General features: G+C 35.2%; 1 protein-coding gene and 1 long non-coding RNA gene across 2 annotated transcripts in view; one reads left to right on the top strand and one right to left on the bottom strand.

Annotated features, from left to right (window-relative positions):
- The window catches only part of LOC135079791 (guanine nucleotide-binding protein subunit beta-5), a 434,210-nt gene that overhangs the window by 221,577 nt on the left and 193,094 nt on the right, over positions 1–19,539 (bottom strand). The gene's annotated exons all lie outside the window — the stretch shown is intronic.
- On the top strand, positions 15,116–16,821 carry LOC135079608 (uncharacterized). Its single transcript, XR_010258834.1, has 2 exons — positions 15,116–15,486; positions 15,597–16,821. It is a non-coding gene; the product is annotated as an uncharacterized LOC135079608 (long non-coding RNA).

The following is a 19,539-nucleotide window of genomic DNA, read 5'->3' as shown; positions in this document are numbered from 1 at the left end:
AACGGCTGAACCGACAAAAACATTAGAAAATTTACGAAAAAATAAATAAAAAATATCCCGTACAAAATGTTTATGGATTGTGTTATTTTTATTAAATACCTTTACGCCTGAATTAAATGACACCGACATCAAGGTTCATCAATTCAAGTTTAAAATAATAGGCAGTAATGTCATGAAAAAAGAGCTTCTATTCTGTATCTACCTATGCCCGTGTAATTTTGATCGGTGTCAAATCGGAGTTTTCGTGCGGGGTGCGCGGGTGTTTCGCGCGGCGTGAAGGTCAAACGCCCAAGGTCATTGAGGACTCTAATCGCCTTAAGGCCGGGTAGCAGAGAAAATGGCGAAAATGAGGTTTTCATTTTTCATTTTTGAGGTACTAAACAGTAAAATTAAAGGCTAAGATTTTTATTGGGCATAGTTGAGGATATTTTCTAGGGCTATTAACGGATGGAAACACGATTTGATGAAGTTGACTCGATAAAATAAATTCCCAAAGTTACCTCTATTCGTTTTCTATTTATGGTTTTATTTTTAAAATAAGCGATTTGAGATTCTAAATCTTTTACTAAACTAAAGTTCAGAAATAACTTGAGGGCTTTTAACGGATGAAATTTTTATATTGCGTCTTATTTAGTTACTATGTTAAAAAATGTGGAAAAAATCGTTCATGACGGCTTGGACAATCTCAATCAGTCGCGCGGTGGCGCTTACGGAGGACGGATGCGTGTCAGTTTTTTGGCCGTGACAGTTCGCGATTTGTCAATATTTTTGACAATGATGACTTTGATGAGTCACAGTATAATAATATCAGTGTTACTGGAGAAAGTTTAAATTTTTGATAATTAAGAATTTATCAATTTTGTCTACCTATTGAAATTTAAATCGTTCGCATCCTTTTAAACGAAGACTCTACTCATGATACATAGTACATTCCTCAAATATGAGACAAAACCAATGAGTTAAAATTACATTTTAATAGTACCTACATACAATCGTCTTACACTCTTTAGAAGAGCACACTGACACAAATAAATAATAAAAAATACCGTCTAAGGTCTGTAGCTAAAGGTCTAAGCTGTAAGATAGAAGGATCTTCTAGCCAAAAAGATGGCAGATGCAGAGATGTCAACGGATTTAAAACTGGAGTTCATATAACTCCTTGTAGACTTGAGTGTCTAGAGCGTCCCTTCCTCCACCATGCGTAAGAACTTTCACAAAAATACTGTCTAAGGTCTGTAGCTAAAGGTCTACGCTGCAAGATGGAAGAATCTTCTAACGAAAAAGATGGCAGATGCAGCAGATGTCAACGGATTTAAAACTGGAGTTGATGTAACTCCTTGTAGACTTGAGTGACTAGAACGTCCCTTCCTCCACCATGCGTAAAAAATTTCACAAAAATACTGTCTAAGGTCTGTAGCTAAAGGTCTAAGCCGTAAGATAGAAGAATCTTATAGCCAAAAACATGGCAGATGCAGCAGATATCAACGGATTTAAAACTGGAGTTCATGTGTATCCTTGTAGTTTTGAGTCTCTAGAGCAGTGGTTCTTAACCTTTAAGTCATGAGGGACCATTTTACCAAATTTCTGTCTTGTCAGGGACCACCTCATAATCGGTCAAAACCAGTTTGACTGCAAAAATCAGTTAAAAGTGGTTTTGACCAAGGTGTGCAAGTGGACCACTTGGAATGCCTCCAGGGACCACCAGTGGTCCGCGGACCACCGGTTAAGAACCACTGCTCTAGAGCATCCCTTCCTCCACCATGCGTAAGAATGTTTCAAAAATACTGTCTAAGGTCTGTAGCTAAAGGTCTAAGCTGCAAGATAGAAGAATCTTCTAGCCAAAAAGATGGCAGATGCAGCAGATGTCAACGGGTTTAAAACTTGGAGTTCATGTGACTGCTTCTAGACTTGAGTCTCTAGAGCGTCCCTTCCTCCACCATGCGTAAAAGTTTTCCAAAAATACTGTCTGAGGTCTGTAATAAAAGTCTAAACTGCAAGATAGAAGAATCTTTTAGCCAAAAACATGGCAGATGCAGCATATATCAACGGATTTAAGACTGGACTGGCACCACCTTGCAATGTCATCCTCTCATTGTTATCTGTAATGTAAATTATTTCTAACATGTATTTAAAAAATAAAATGTTCGTTTTATTATTTCAATAATCTGACCTCTCAACTCAACTACACTACACAAACACCTTTGTTCGCACCTGTACTGACGAAACCTCGATATTATACCGTTCATTTAAGATGGCAAGCTTTTTGCTGCGGTAATGCACTCCAGGTAACCGTGTGTGATGCTTATTGCTCATAGTGATTTTCGATACAGAGCCCCGTACAAACGTTATACATAAATTATGGAAAGAAAACACCCAGACCAATACAAACAAATATGTATGCAATTTTAGTATGATATTTTTATTTATTAATAAACAAAAAGACTGAACAAAATTGATGCGTGTACTGATTAATGTAATTAACCACATGCAAAGCTTTGTGAATTGCAACAACTATAATTTGTTATCCAAGCTCTAAATAATCGCTACTACGAGTAACTGATCATAAAATGTTTTTCCAATCGATCAAGCTCCCGAGGATCTACCGATAGGTCGGGTGACGTAATCTTGAAATTCTTTTAGCCGGCGCGGAACTTCCGGAAGGTCGGGTGACGCCACGCCTCTTTGAACCGTGTTTACTTTGGCAGTTATATTCTATGTTTATTCGATTCTAAAATATATTCCCAAAAATTTTGAAAGTTGTTTTAATTTGTATCACTTGGATATGATTTGTATTAGAAAGTGCTGTGAGTGTGACGCTTGAACGGAAGGAAGTCAACCTAACCAACTGCGTATTTCCAAACTGCGTATTTCTATACTGTGTAGCCGCGAGAGCTCTTTGGCGTGCTGTCTTCGGCGAAGTATTGCGCGCGCAGATTTTGACAGCGCGAAATACCTACTTTAGCAGAAATACCAAGCCTTAACATCCTCTGATATGTAATTCTAATAAATACTTGGTAATGAAACTTTCTCCAAGACGATGAAAATCAGCGTCATGCACTTGACACAAGCTGAGACGGGGACCTTTTTATTGCTGCAACGCCGCCTAAGTATTTTTTCCGATTAAGTTTAATTTTTTTTCTGTTTCTGTAATGTTGACTGTTTGTTTTATGTAGGTATGTATGTGTTTCCATGTGGCAGCAAAATAAACGTGTTTCTATTCAATTTTTTTTCCATACAGCCTACTGACATGTGGCATACAATATTTATGGGCAAACGTATTTTTTATGATACCCTTATTTCTATAGTAAGGGCAAAGTTGTAAGCAGAAGCTTTACGTACAAAACAGAAACTTGTTTTTATTTACCTTTGTTGGTAATGGCTCTATTAGACAGATTCCACGTTTTATTAAGAGCCCAAATGAATTTGGTATAAATGGTAGGTTATCTGTGATCTGTCCCATAGTCGTCCCGTTGGTAATGTGGCTTATTGCGTCGTTACTGGCCCGAGATACCAGCACATTACGACGTGGGCAGGTGGGGCGGGCCATGAAACGCGCGTGACCATTACAGACGTAGAACAAATACTTTCATACAATAAATACGAGATAGTTAATGCGAGACGAGGAACAAACTAGGCTAACAACAGCTAGCCTTAGTGGTTAAGGTGGATAAGAGAACGGTCATTCCTGGCTGTACGTAGAGCAGTGGTTTTAGAGCTTTTTACATAAAATAAAACATCCAAAATTACTCAACACGGACCTCATGACGTGATCGTCTAAAAAATGCTTTGTTTATTAATACCCTAATAAGCATTATTTTATTTTCGTTCCTTACAGCCATACTTTACGATGTTATCTTATCTTTGCATTTACTTCTTCGTAAGTCACTGTTTTCGTGGCTCCACCTTGTTTTAGAGGCAGCGGTCAAAGCATTAGCACCCTGTATGTTTCCTACAACATAATTACTTTACACGTCGTCTAATTCATTTTGTACTTTATCTCAAGTGCAATAAAACCTTTAATTTATTGTTCATCTACTTTATAATCTTTGTGGATTCCGGGACAGACCGACACTCTTAGATTTGGTGATTTATGGACTCTTATTAGTACGTTATAAGGGCGAACATTGTGTAACAAGTTAAGGGTAGATAGGGAATTAAAATATTTAATAGGTATGATTAGAATTATCTTCTTTAATAAGTACGTAGACGATGGGGAATTTAATTTTGTATCGATTGGTCCGCAGGCCATAAAAAGATATGTTAAATGTTAGGTACAGGGGAGTCGTTAGCGCGTGGGAACTGACGCGGGGTCGTTAGAGCCACTGTCCCGTGGAACTTATCTTTATGTCTTCTTCTTGTAAAGACGAGTTGAAAATACCAAAATAACAAAATAAAAATACACGACTTCTACATAATTATGTATATTCACAAGCTACTATTTTCACGAAATTAAAATTAAACTTCACAAGCTTATTTTCACGAAATTAATATTTAACTAATTTATCAACCAAAATCAATAAAGCTTAAAAACAATGATTTGATTATGAAAATAGTTTCACCATCGATCTTACAACAACGTGATCAAAACGTTGGTAAAAGACCAAGACCGGATCACGTTTTTACGAGTTTTGCATAATATATTATAATCATTTACGAGTAGTTATAGCATGCTTAACTTTAAAGACCGCAATGTTAAATTACTACTACATACTCAGAATAAGCTCTAGTTATGTCTGTGCGCAGGTGCTTTGGCTGCTACGTGACGTCACGTGCCGAGGCCTCGTTACGACGCGATAACGGCGCGATTACGTTACAACTACGACGAAAGCAGACAAGAGCACAGGTGCTCCCGCGACTACGACAGATCTCGCGATAAGGCACTACACGTCTGGATTCCTAATTTAAAAGTTTAAATAAATTGAGGACGTTCAAAAATGTGTAATTTTATATTTTGGGGCACTCCCTTCTCTCACATCACTGGTAAACAAGACTGGTAACATGATACATGTTTATTCCGCACGCCCTTTGATGCAATAATAATAGATAATCATTTAAACTTAAAACAGAAATAATCAGGTATCTCATTCATTTTGATTTCATTACATCACCCTTTTAAAAGAACAATGCAAGAAAGTGAAGCCACGTAATTCAATTAACAATTTAACATCATAACTCGTTAAAAAGAACTTCTAATCAGATGTTATCATAGCATACAAAATTCCCTCCGTCAAAAAATTAACCACACTCTCGGTGAAACGAAAAGTTATGGCTGAAGTATGTAAAGCGGCTCGATACCATCTAATAAGAAGGCCCGTCCGTCTGTGTCACTGTTCTCACGATTGTAACGTTTATATCGTGCGTAGACGCACCGTTGACTGACGTAAAGGCCGGCGCACACGACACCGTAAGTAAGAATAATGTACTTGCTTAAATAATTAAATTTACTATTGTTCAACAACATCAATAAACTCTTTAAAATGGCAATTTTCTTGTCTGAACAGTAATAACCGGCATTATGTGAGTATTTAAATGAATAAATGCAGTAGTATCGAAACAAGTCGCCACCTGACCGGTTCCAAGATCTCTGCAGCCTCTCAATTAACGAGTTGTCTATAAATTCCTCGTAATGACAAAAAATACGCACTTATAACACTTAAAGGATGTTATTTCAATAAAATAAACTTATCAGGTGACATGTCTTAATCAGTCTATATTAGGTACTTTAAATCGGGTCTTATTCACTTAATACATTTAATTGAGTAATCAATAAATAATTGGCTCTGAAGGTTTATGAAAATTAATACAATTTTATATCTAAGGACTTTTGTTATCCATTGAAAGTCAATGTCAAATGAATTTGGTTACAAAATAAATATAGAGCTGATGGATGCATATGAGGACCAGTGACCAACTTACCACCGACCGAGCCTGTCACCACAAATTACTCACTATTTGTATTTTCTGGCAGACACGTACCACTTGCACCGCGTAGACTTCACGTGGCCTCAATTTATGTGAGAACCGCAAGACATCAGTGATTTAGTGGCTGGAAACTCTATCAATCACAAACTTTAATGTCGTAACGGTTTGCAACTGTGTAAGCGGGTTTGACCACGCTGACATAGCTCGACGGATTAGCAAGCTGAAATGGTAATTGGCAGGGCACATAGTACCTACGTAGAACTGACTTCCGATGGAGCAGCAAGGTTCAAGGAAAATAAATAAATAAAAGAACACCAGAGTCTCTGACATGTCTCCGAATGCTCTAATAAGGTCAAAAGGAGCCATCAAGCCGCTTCCTACAAATGATAGCATCTTTGGTCGCGGCTGTCAACCGTGACGGCTTGAGCCAAATTAGGCCGGCGACAGATCTCAGATAGTAATGGTGATTGCTCTATTTTATACCATTCATTCTCACACTCGAAACGGATCTTCAAATGATCGTAAGATAAAAGTACCTACGAAGAATATGATAGAAAAAATATGATCAAGATGCGTAGAGGATTTGAAATAACTATGTGGAGTACCAAGCCGAACACTATTACCTGCAATAGAGTTCTTTATTATATTCTCAGTCTCTGTTTTTCAAATCATCAAAAATCTACAGAGAAACTCTACTAATTGAAATACTGACAAAATATGTCACGCCTCAAGCAACGAACCGAGGAACCCATAATTTTATTTTTATTTTATTTTTCTTTATTCAGAAAACCACAGCTCTTTATAATAATAATACAAACAGGTATTTTTGTTCTTACAGCCAATAATGGATTCTATATATTATTACAATCTCGTAAAAAACAGTCAAAGGGGCAAAAAAAAAAGAAACCTAGGCTTGCATGCAGGTTGTGTGTGTGTGTGTGTGTGTGTGTGTGTGTGTGCGTGTGTGAGTGTGCGTGAGTTTTCATTTACCTAATAAGTCGCAAATCTCCCTCTTGAAAGAGTGCCTGGACGTGCAAAACAAATCGACTTGACTAAACTTTTTGTTATAAATGCGGTGCATTCTGCATACCACAGAATTTTGGGAGTAATTACTGCGAGACAAAGAACTGCTAAAAAGCTTAGTATGTCTAGTACGGGTGCGAGGAGCACCAAAAGTAAGCGTTTTGGATGCAAGGTTAAGGCTGTCTATGTTGCTATTGCAGATGTTATAAAGAAAGGTCACGTCAAGTAAACAACGACGGTCTTCAAGTGACATAATATTTTGGGATTTACAAGAATAATAACCTGTCACATCACAAAACGTGATATCTGCGTACGAAATTTGAGTCAACTCATATTTTTCGTGTCTATTTTTCCTTTGTACGAATGTTTATTATGCTCGTCGCTCACGCGGCGCGGGCCGCCTCGAATTCCCCGCGCGCATCTCCCGTGTTTTCCCAATTTCCCCGACTAGGGTACGGGGTAAGCGGCTGCCAGTCACGTTCGCGTCTTTGCATACTTCGCTTTATTAAATTTTTGGATGAACATTATGTTTGAATTTTTAACAAGATTAACAAGTTGGGAATGTACAATTTAGTGACCTAGTTAGTAATTACGCCCTAATTAGGAATGGTGCCATCACAACATCTACATGTAAGTAAATTGAAAATGTTAAAATAAGTAATAATAATAACTTCCAACGGTCAAGTGGTTTTTTAAATAATTGTTATTCACATTCCTTTGAAGGAATCGAATGGATTGATTGAACTATAGCGTCATAATTTTATAATATTTCAAACTATAATATGATTAACGTTTATTACCGAGCCCACTGCCCACTCAATCAGAGCATCCCCATCCTCGGCGGTTATTAACGGACGCAGGCATCGAAAGTGTTTAATTTCGCGAGGATTCCATTAAGATAGCTGCGCCGGCGCACCCGCCGCGCGTGACCTGCGAACTTGCTGATCAATCGCGGCAGGGCTACTAATATCAAATATTTTAAACGATAAGTATGTTGCGTTTTTTACTATAAAATTATCGGTAAACTATTGTTTCCCGTTATTAAAATTTTGTTACGAAATCCCGTCAGAGTGATAATTTTATTATGTATTTTTTTTAAAAATACTTTTCTTTCTACATATTATAACGAATACATTTATAATCAATTTTAATAACCCGTTACGATAAACAAAGCTGAAGGCTTTAAAAACCCACAGACAAAAGTTGAAGTTCAAATAAGTAGGTCATGCTGATAACTGTCGTCGTAACGATGGAAACTTGTATCTACTAGTCCTCCTTTAACGTTAAGTTATTGTATTCAAATAAAACATTACATTAGCTGCGAATCTTATTTCAATATAAGAAAGTTCAGTATTCAGGAACGACAATTTTGACAATTAAGTTTTTATGGGATAAAAAACTTAAGGGTCGTTAACCAATCAAACTTGCAAGACACGAAGGACAGCCCTACCCGTTGAGTATTTCATACTTATTACTGATCAGCGAAAAAAGACCTTAATAATGGCGTAGCGGGCTTAAGTTAATAAGAATGTAATGGAATTTCCTCCGTCCCGCCTAAAAACCTGATGCTCATACGCTACGAATCTTCGATAAATGCAATAAAGTTTAATAATTAAATCCAATATTCATCCCAATTACGGCGCATTCAGAAATTAATTATATTCCCATTAACGCACAAATTATTATAATGAGAAACAGCGTTATAATATTCTTGCATCGTGTGAGTGTGCTTTAATAATTCATAAATTAGGCTGCTTATGAGCCTGCGCAGAATATGGAAAAGTAATCAAATTGGACGATTTTAAGATTGCCTGGTAAGTGTTTATTTATGAATTCCTTGTTATGGTCAATTCAATAAATAATTCACGAGTAGGTAAATAAATACATGAATATTTTATTATAGATAAACAGAAGGATTGAATTTAAGTTGCTGCAGGCATATAACAAACAATTAAATTAGCAGAATATGACGAATAAATCATTTAGTTTGTTTTTTTGAAGTGAAAACTTATTTTACTTACGGACGGATGGCCTCCTAATAAAGTCTTATCGCTTAGAGGCTGTAATCATAAATACAATTAGTCTGAAGGAATAATGTTATTCATTTTTCAACGACAATACAGATTACCAAGCCCAAACTAGCAGAGCTATGTTATTAAAACGACTAGGTAAATGATAAACATAATGTATGTAGGTACTTATAAAAATTTAATTTTAAAAGTTCTGTACTATGGGCATACAAATGTTTGTGCTCATCACACTCACGTTTGCCCCCGCCCGGCGTGATTCGGATGTGAATATTATTATTAGAATGTCTGTTCGTCAATAAATTATTATCTATCTCAGTGTGGTTGGATTAGGATTCTTGCGCATACTATCGAATTAACAATGTGAATTATAATATGTATAAACTATTTTAGTCCTCGATAAGTTTCTCTTTGTGCAGGCGGCGTGCCAGAAGCTTCGCTACATTCGCACATGGTTTACGCCATCTTTAACCCTAAGTAAATTATTTACTACCTACTAAGTTAACGGTAAACTGTATAAATCAAATCTCAAGCTGCTCGGAACAATAAGAAGACTATGAACCGCTTATCCTGGCCATTAGGGCGGTCACACATGCGCGGGTCGTAACCTGTTTATGACGGGACGGGCCTCCGCCGACATGTGCGGCCTTGTTTATGGCGCGCCGAAATAATACACTGCACTGACTGGGAAATTACGGGGCATAGAGAAAAAGAGAATTTACAATTTAGGCAGTTATACAATGTGGACCCAGTTAGGGCACAGCAACTTTAGGAAGGAGACAGAACGACGATCTTACTAGTCAAAAGAAATTAATGTACAAATTGAGTTTGGTGGAAATGTCATTATTAAACGTTTCGATAATTATAAAATAAAGTTAGAATTAATGAATTATTAAAAATGGAAAAATATTGTTAAAATGTCATGCTAATTATTGTCAAGTGTTGAAATGTCATGTTAAATATCAAGTGGTAAGCAGTTAGGTCCTACTAATTTATTATTCAGGTCAACATTAATAAATAATAACCTAAAAATCCTTAAATGTCAAGAAATTTTCAAAATAAATATAAATAAATATGTGTATAAATTAAATAATGTCAAAAATGTAAAATCATGTCAAAATGTTAAATCATGTCAAAAACTTATCGTCTAAAAATTCTTTCAAATTATAATAAGTTTTCTGATTAAGTATATTCCTTAATCTATTTTCAAATGTCCTGCTATTTGTTTCAGCTTTTAGGTGTTCAGGTAGGTGATTGTATATTTTTATTGACATAATAAGTGGCCCTTTAGTGTGTAGTGTTAACTTGGATTGTGGTAATGCTAGGTTGTTCTTGTATCGTGTAGGGTAACGACGGTGTGTTTGGTCCACGATCTTCGTAGTGAACGCTGGGTATTTCCTTACGAATTTGCAAATTTCAAATATATAAATCGAAGTAAGGGTTAATAACTTGTGTTTTTTAAAGTAATCTTTGCAACTAACAGATTCGTCAATATTTTCTATAATGCGGACGCATTTCTTTTGGAGTATAAACAGATCATTTACATGTGTGCTATTACCCCACATGATTACTCCGTATCGCAACCATCCGTACGCGTAGGCATAATACGCAGTTAAAGCTGATTTTTTGTCCGTTGTTTTCTTTAGTTCTCTTAGCGCGTAGATAAAGGAAGATAATTTCGTTTTTACATTTTGTATATGAGCTTTCCAATTTACGTGTGTGTCTATATTCAGCCCTAAAAGAGTAAATGTGTCCACGCATTCTATTTTTAAATGAAAATTCAATGTCAAGGGGGAGTTTTTGGTGGGGTCTAAATTGCATTAATTTTGTTTTTTTATAGTTAATTTCTAAGTTGTGGTCAATCATCCAGTCACTAATTTTATTAAAAATGTCATTGAGTTTAAAATTAAGATTTTGGCTATTTGTGCAAGGTAATAATAAAGAAATGTCATCTGCAAATAATACACATTTGTCACTTAATATTTTCGGGAGGTCGTTAATATAAATTAAAAAAAGGACACAACCTAAGACGCTTCCTTGAGGTATAGACTGACACATTTGTAATACGTCTGATCTTGAAAATATTATACTTTTATTTTTTTCGTCAAAATATTCTACTTCTACGTATTGTTTTCGGTTTGACAAATAAGACTTAAACCATTTGTATGTCTGTCCACGTATTCCGATGCCGTACATTTTATTTAATAGTATATTATACATAACTTTATCGTACGCTTTTGTCATATCAAGTAAGATACCTACTGCATAGCTTTTTCTGTTCAATATGTCAAGTATTTCTTGGATATATGTATAGACCGCTAAGGTTGTGGAATGGTTTTTTCGGAACCCGTTTTGGTTTGCATCAAAGATTCTATATTTCTCACAGAAAGAGTACAACCGCTCACACATAACCTTTTCAAATACTTTTGAAGATGTTGGTAGCAAAGAAATAGGTCTATAATTACTTGGGTCTGTACGATCTCCTTTTTTATGAACCGGTTTTACTATAGATTGTTTTAGCAAGTCGGGGAATTCGCCATCGGTAAACGATTGATTGATTAATTTTTGAAATGGTATTGACAATTCATCTGCGCAGTTTTTTAAAAGTTTTGGCGATAACTGATCAATTCCATAACTGTATTTGCTTTTAAGGCTTTTTATCGTTCGATTAACCTCAGATACACTGACGGGTGACAGGAACATTGTATTATCAGTAGGCTGTAGAAGGAATGGTTTTGATGTGAAAAGGACATAAAAGCTCCTTACAAAGTTTTCTTCAGAACCGATACGATGCCACGAGCATAGCGTTGATATCTTTATTGTATAAGGAATGGAACATTAAGTATGAAGGCTTTGGAATAGAAGGTCCAAGAACTTTAGTAGATAGATATAAATCGTTCGTTCGTTCGTTTCAGCCAAATGACGTCCACTGCTGGACAAAGGCCTCCCCCAAGGTTTTCCACAATGAACGGTCCTGCGCTGCCCGCATCCAGGCTCTTCCCGCGAAATCAGAAATCAGGAGATCCGTAGGAGAACCAAAGTAACCGACATAGCTCGCAGAATTGCTAAAATCAAGTGGCAGTGGGCGGGGCACATAGCTCGTAGAGACGATGGCCGTTGGGGCAGGAAAGTTCTCGAGTGGCGACCACGGGCTGGAAAACGTAGCGTGGGCAGGCCTCCTACTAGGTGGACCGACGATCTGGTAAGGGTCGCGGGAAGATATAAATAATCTCAATAAAATAATACTTTATCGATAAATCCAGTATTTCACTGCGACAATAATATTATTCACGATGTCGTTATTATCAGCGACGATAATTTTATCAGTCTCAATCTAGCCGCTTCCTGCTCCGTCAAAACATCATGTCTAATTACCATCAATCTGAGATTAGTATGGATATGTCACTCATTATCGACGAATGTCAGCGTTGATCAAATTAAAATGTACCTATTATTTATTTTATCATCGATCAAACGATTCTGTACAGTCGGTATCAAATTCATATTCCTAAATAAATTCACAAACATTATCACTACTACCTGATACACAGTCATGATCAGTCAGTAAAAATCCTATAGTAGATGTAATGTTGTTTATAAGTATATGACAAGAATCAATTAATAAGTATGTGTATGTAGTCTTAATGCAATTCAACAAAGACGCAGTGTCCTAACTACTAACAGAAACCTTATAATCAAATAACGGAGCACTCTTTTCAATGATAACTGTACTTCAAAACATTTTATGTTAGTATTTACTAGCGCACAACATTTTTGCAGAAAAACTCAGAGATTATCAACATTTCTCTCTCCTATAAACATTCTGAGCTAGGCAGATACTTGCGCGCGCATTATTGCTAATTACCCGGCGGTATCTCTGTCGGCACATTTAAATATTTCTTTATAATTACGAGCTGGTGGTCCCACGGGCGGTAATTGTTCATTTGGAACTACGATTGCAAAATAATTCGTATCCTACACATTTTAGGATTCCGTTTTGAAAATCAGGCGAGAGTACAAGCAGTTATTAATCGCATTGATTTTAAAGAAATGCTATTAACAATTCTCTAATAAGTATGTAGTAGGTAGTATAGAGTAAAAAAAAGAAATACACGACATGAGAAATCAGTATTTCATTTTATAAATACAATCGCGTCGTAGAAGGGCTACTACGTATCTTGAATATAAGTGATGTTAATCGCCAATAGGATAAATGGGTAGATCTACTAAATACTAGCGAATTAGAATATTATATCTACAACCCTACTAATAAAGCTGGGTTGCACCATCTTACTTTAACTTTGACAAACGTAAAAATCTGTCAAACTCCATAAAAAAAAAACACCGGTTATCGTCAAAGTTACGGTCAAAGTTAGGTGGTGCAACTCAGCCTAAGAAAGTTGAGTAAAATATAGAAAACATTTATAAACAACAAAGTTATATTACACGTAGGACCTACGGAACCTTCAGAGCCAGTATTGTTCACACTTGGCCGCGTTTTTGCGCTGTCATAAGCAGCCCGCGGTATTTCCTGGACATTTCGCGGGCCTCGGCGGAAAATTAGCGAGAATCCAGGAAAGGTTTCAAGAATTTAAATGGTGCCGAGAAAAGGCGAATAAAAGTTTCATATACTACTATAAAACAATTTAAAGTCTAGGGTTTACTTCTTACTACAGTATAAGTATTACCAGTATTACCTTGTGCGCTTCGTTTGACAATAAGATAAGAGTCATCCATCATCATCAATCAAGCTACGCTAAGATAACCTGCCTAATGTTATCACGAAAACTATCCACCAGATCCGATTCGTAGCAGCAGCACCCCATAACAGTATTCCACACCCAATTTTTATTTAAAAATTCGAATGAAACAAAAACTTTAAGCCTGAAGTATTCGCTGAAGCAGAAGCAACAATCGCGCAAAAAACGCGCACCAATTATGTCATACAGGGTGATGTTTTATGCAGGACTAAAGGGAATTTCGGACGGCTTTTTATCAGCTCCAGAAACGTCGTGTTAGCGGGACTCGTCATGTAGATATACGATAGTGTTGCCTCTTGCCACGGGCTCACGGGATTTTTAATCGATAAAGGAAACGAAATGATTTATATAAAAAAACAGTTTACGTTTCACATTCATTAGTCAGCGTGATGAACAGTAATGAGATACTTACATAAAATTACTATTCACAAACGATGTTTGCTTAAGTGAAGCAGCAAATCGAATGCACAGTGATTGGTTAATGTGTTACCCTGTTCATCCACGCGCACTATGAGTCCTCATAGTAATGTTTGTGAATACGGGCGTAAGGGTCTCATGCTCGACATTCGAGTTAGTGTTCAGGGGTTCAATTTTAGATAATAAAAAGTTTCAACAAAGCTTACAGGTGTAACAAAGATCTATCTGAAATGGTTACAATTTCTTTTCAAAATTAAATTATATCGAAAATCTTTAGCTCAAAACTTCGAATAACTGTCAGCACTAGCGCCGGAGTCCACTGCGCGGGCGCAGAGAAATCGTATTTATTAACATCCAATCACAGAATGCACCAATTAAGGGCCCTGGAGAGCTTTTATAGAGCCATAAACTTTATCAATATTGAATATCAATCAAATTAAAATAAAGTCTTTACAAGCAAATAGTTATAGCAGTAATTTTGTATGTTAGTAGGTAGTAGAAGCCGAAAAAAAATTTATTACAATGTCTAAAAAAACTAGGTTGTACAGGTTTGTGCAGTATATGGTGGCAACAAACTTTCCTAGCTTTTCACTAGTAGTTATGTACATTTGCTTTACTTTAGAGCTTATTGTAGATTAATAAATTTGTGTTTTAAGTTCCTTCACAAGCCAGGCCATCAAAAGTTATCATATTTATTAATACTTAAATATTAAAGTTTGGGAAACCCTTATAATTACCTATACATTTTATCGATTTTTCTTTTTCTCAATAAATACTAAAAGTTAAGTCACGTTCGCATACTAAACGTCATTTATCAGTCGGGCTTCATCCCCCTCATTATACGCGAGTAGTAGGGATTCGAGAGTTCTGGCTCACCCAACTCTGGCTCACCTAAATCCGAAACTCCGGGGGCTAAAAAAAAAAAAAAAAAAAAAAAAAAAAAAAAAAAAAAAAAAAAAAAAAAAAAAAAAGGTTTAGGGGGTCACTTGGAGCGATTGCACGCATCCCCAGCTTCGTATCTGCAACGGATCCGGAGATAAACATCCGCGAATGTGTGTCCTACTTTATTTGTTAATTATTCCTTCATTAATTACCAACAACTAATGACTCCATTATTGTATGACTCACCACATTATATTCCAAAACCAGTAACATAACATCTACCACATTCCAAGACAAGTTACTATTAACTAATAATATCTATTAAAAATCCATTGCTAAATTGACATTACTGGTATAAATACCCATATACATCACTACTTTCTTCACACTTCTTCCTCTGAATTCGTATTCAATACCTATCAACACAAGACTCAATAACATCCATAACTATGGAGGTAAGTAACACATTAATAATCATTTTACTATAATGTTCTTCAATCTACATTTTTGTTTAATTTTCTTAAGTAATATCTTTTTTATACTAACGTTGCATATCTTTCCTTAGTTACAGATTCCTGAATCCGAATGTAATGTTGCATTCGATGAAAATACATTTAAAAACTACTACTTCCCTTTGTCTGATGAAGATGAGATTCCTCCATACCAACAAAGTTCAAGTTCAAGCAAGAGAACAAACAATGAATCCATTGACGAATTCTTCACCACACCAAACAAGAAAGCTAAAACAAAAAAGTCCTCGACAGTGGGACGTCCGAATCCAAATATTGATTCTATATCCTATGTTTCATCTAACGCGGATGATGGATCAAAAGCGACGCACTTAATTAAAGTTGAAATTTATGAATTAAAAAAAATTGAAAACATAGAGCCATCTGAACAATGGAAACATGCGGATGTACGTGTGAAATATTTCACAAAACCAACAAACGATTCCATACATAGAAAAACTCGACAATTAGTTTACGATATAACAAAGAGCATATCGAATGCACCGGGGTGCCAAAAATATACGGTAAGCAATAAAAAATAAAAATGCTTTGAGATTCCTCCATACCAACAAAGTTCAAGCAAGAGAACAAACAATGAATCCATTGACGAATTCTTCACCACACCAAACAAGAAAGCTAAAACAAAAAAGTCCTCGATAGTGGGAACGTCCGAATCTGAATATTGATTCCATATCCTATGTTTCATCTAACGCGGATGATGGATCGAAAACAACGCACTTAATTAAAGTTGAAATTTATGAATTTAAAAAATTGAAAACATAGACAAATCAGAGCAATGGAAACATGCGGATGTACGTGTGAAATATTTCACAAAACCAACAAACGATTCAATACATAGAAAAACTCGACAATTAGTTTACGAAATAACAAAGAGCATATCGAATGCACCGGGGTGCCAAAAATATACGGTAAGCAATAAAAAATAAAAATGCTTTGAGATTCCTCCATACCAACAAAGTTCAAGTAAGAGAACAAACAATGAATTCATTGACGAATTCTTCACCACACCAAACAAGAAAGCTAAAACAAAAATGTCCTCGACAGTGGAACGTCCGAATCCGATTATTGAATCCATATCCTATGTTTCATCTAGCGCGGATGATGGATCGAAAGCAACACACTTAAATAAAGATGAAATTTATGATTTAAAAAAATTAAAACATATGAGATATTATACAAAACTAACTTTTTAAGTAATTTTAAGTTTTCTTGTAAATGTAATATAAAATCGTTTATTGAATAAAAAACACTTTTTAAGCATTTTCTTGTTTCCTTTATCTTTTCCCTTTGGTTTTTTGTTCCTTAGCAGATAGGTTACACAAATAAAAGTCATAGTAAATTTTTATACATATTTTTTATTATTACATACATTTTTAACATTATAAAATTACATCATAAAGGACTTAAACATTTCTTTTAACAATATATCATTATTTATCAAATTGTTACTAAACATTTCTATAAAATCTCTTAAACTCATTCCTCTTAACTTAAAATATAAGTAAAGCAAACAATATTCACCACAAACAGATGAAAATATGCTTTGTATAGGCTTATTGTTATAGATATACCAGTTTGTATTTCTTCTTAAAAATGCTAAATGATAACCATCAGGTTTACGACCAAAGCTATCAAAATATTCACCAATACCATCTGTATTTACGTATATTGCTACCCAATGTGATCCAGGTTCAGTATCGGAGTCAAGATTACTGATCATGTAAACAGGTGTTGTTACATGAATTGGTATTCTATTCGCAGCAAACACATTAAATTCTAAGGAATGATATATTTTTTTCATGTATTTTTGAATTTGTAAAGTATCCATGATAGTAATAACAATATGTACGTAGTCCTACACACTCTAAATTTAACTACTAAAATCTACAGTAACATTCCTGTTTTTATCAATTTCAATAATATTATCAAATTCAGCATATACCATACAGTTAACAGTTTGTGTGAGAGCTGTTTCAAATCGAACTTCTAATCGAACACTACCATGTCGTATAAGATTCCAGTGAGCAGTTGAATTTGCTGATAAGTCTGGAGTTAAGTCAAAAGCCATTAGACAGTAACCATTCGCATAATTATCTCTAGAAATTCCGTTTCCATCATTCAAGAAATGGATTCCAGTTCCAGAAAACAAAGTATGGTATGTTGAAGTAAACAAATTGTTATGAAATGCTGGCTGGAGGGCTTTAGATGGAATTTGCATACCATCAATATATAAACTGAACGTGTTTATACTGTAATTATAAAAATCATACGGATTTTTTGTAAGAATACCATTGAATGCCGTATTGTCTACGAATCCAATTACACATCTTTTTGGTACTTGTCCAAGGAAAACATTATCAAGAGTTTTACCTTGAATCCCTGATGGAATAGTTAAAACTTTTACTTCAGCTCTAGTTATAGGATATTTGGCAGTAGTTGATGCTAAAACTTTTTGATGAGCAAGCAAAACAGATGGATTTATACGAGCTTTTCGTATCATAAGTGTTGCATCTACAATAGAAACTTTTAGTTTTACATCATTAGATGAACACATCAAATTAAACGCATCACGAGATCTTACTAACTTTACACACATTTCAACACCATTTATTAAAAATTTCTCTTGATTGAATATATCACCATGTAAATGTCCTATCATTTCTACTTCCTTGCTTTCTTTAACGAGGTTTTGTCTTTTCATGAATCCTTTGTTTGAATCATCCGTTGAATTCATGTTTCCAGCAGTATCTTCATACCAAAGTCCACAAGTAAGATGTGATTGTTTAGCTGGTTGAGCATAGTTTAGTAACGTTTCAATATATGCACGATAACCATAAGTATTATTTGGTGGTGAAACAAGTTTTTGATTTAAATAGACATCTAACTGACTAAATAGTGAGTGAAGCCAATTATTTACAGGAGCCACTGTAGTTGTAGACAACAAAGGTGTTAAGTCCTGATTTAGAATTTTTGCTTTTATATGTATTAAGGTATGTGACAAATCAATGTAATCATCACCAGTCCCTGGGATTTGAAATTCTATAGGTCCATCATCACTTAGAGATGAAATTGGTTTATAGTGTATCCATTGTCCATTTTCAATACTAGTTTGAGTAGCCGGCAACGCAAATAAATCTAATTCAGACTTTATACATTCACAAGAATGATTATGTAAAAATGACATATTGTAAACTAGGAAAATATATCTTCAATGTAATTATTTTTAGTAGTCTTCTTTCCTTTTTTTAATGTTCTCAGTTTTGAATGTTGTGATCGACTGATACTTTTTAGTTGTTGACTTTTTCTTTTATATCCTGAGCCTCTCATTACACGATCTAATTTATCATCAGCTTTCCTTTTTAAGTTAGAAGTCGCTTCCTTGAGACGATCTCTGATTGATTCATCAAGTGGTTTAGTCTGTGTCATATCGGACAAGAGCCCAACACCTGCATTTAATGCTTCTTTACCGATGACTTTAGCTCCATTTGATAGAAGAGGCAAAACAGATCGAAATAATCCACCTAAAAAACTTCCAATACCATGTCCACGTTGATGTGATGCACCTTTATAAATTACCCCTACACCAGACCCAGCTTGATGTGTATAATAATGTTCATAAGGACAAATATTGTTATTATATTTTGAATACATTATTATTTTCGTATGAAATGTAGTTTAACGCAAGTCGTTCCAAATTGAAATGGAACATTTGCTCCAGTGTTCGTTCTTATATCTATTTCAATTGTATCAAATTCTCTTCGCATAACAGGTACATAATGTGGTGGAGAAAAAATTTGCATTCTGTTTGACCCATATGTATATTTTGCAGTGTCCATTGGAACTATTCTTAATAGTGAACATATGACATCACCAACCATTTGTGGTTCAATGATATCGCAATATATGAATAATTGTGATGGTAACCCTAAGTATAAATTGGGAGGAAATCGCCCGATTTTTTTAGTAGCAACATTTGTT

This window comes from Ostrinia nubilalis, chromosome 17 (assembly GCF_963855985.1).
Source record: "Ostrinia nubilalis chromosome 17, ilOstNubi1.1, whole genome shotgun sequence".
Lineage (NCBI taxonomy): Eukaryota > Metazoa > Arthropoda > Insecta > Lepidoptera > Crambidae > Ostrinia > Ostrinia nubilalis.
Note: the sequence above shows the minus strand (reverse complement) of the source record. Positions and strands in the feature narration are given on the sequence as shown.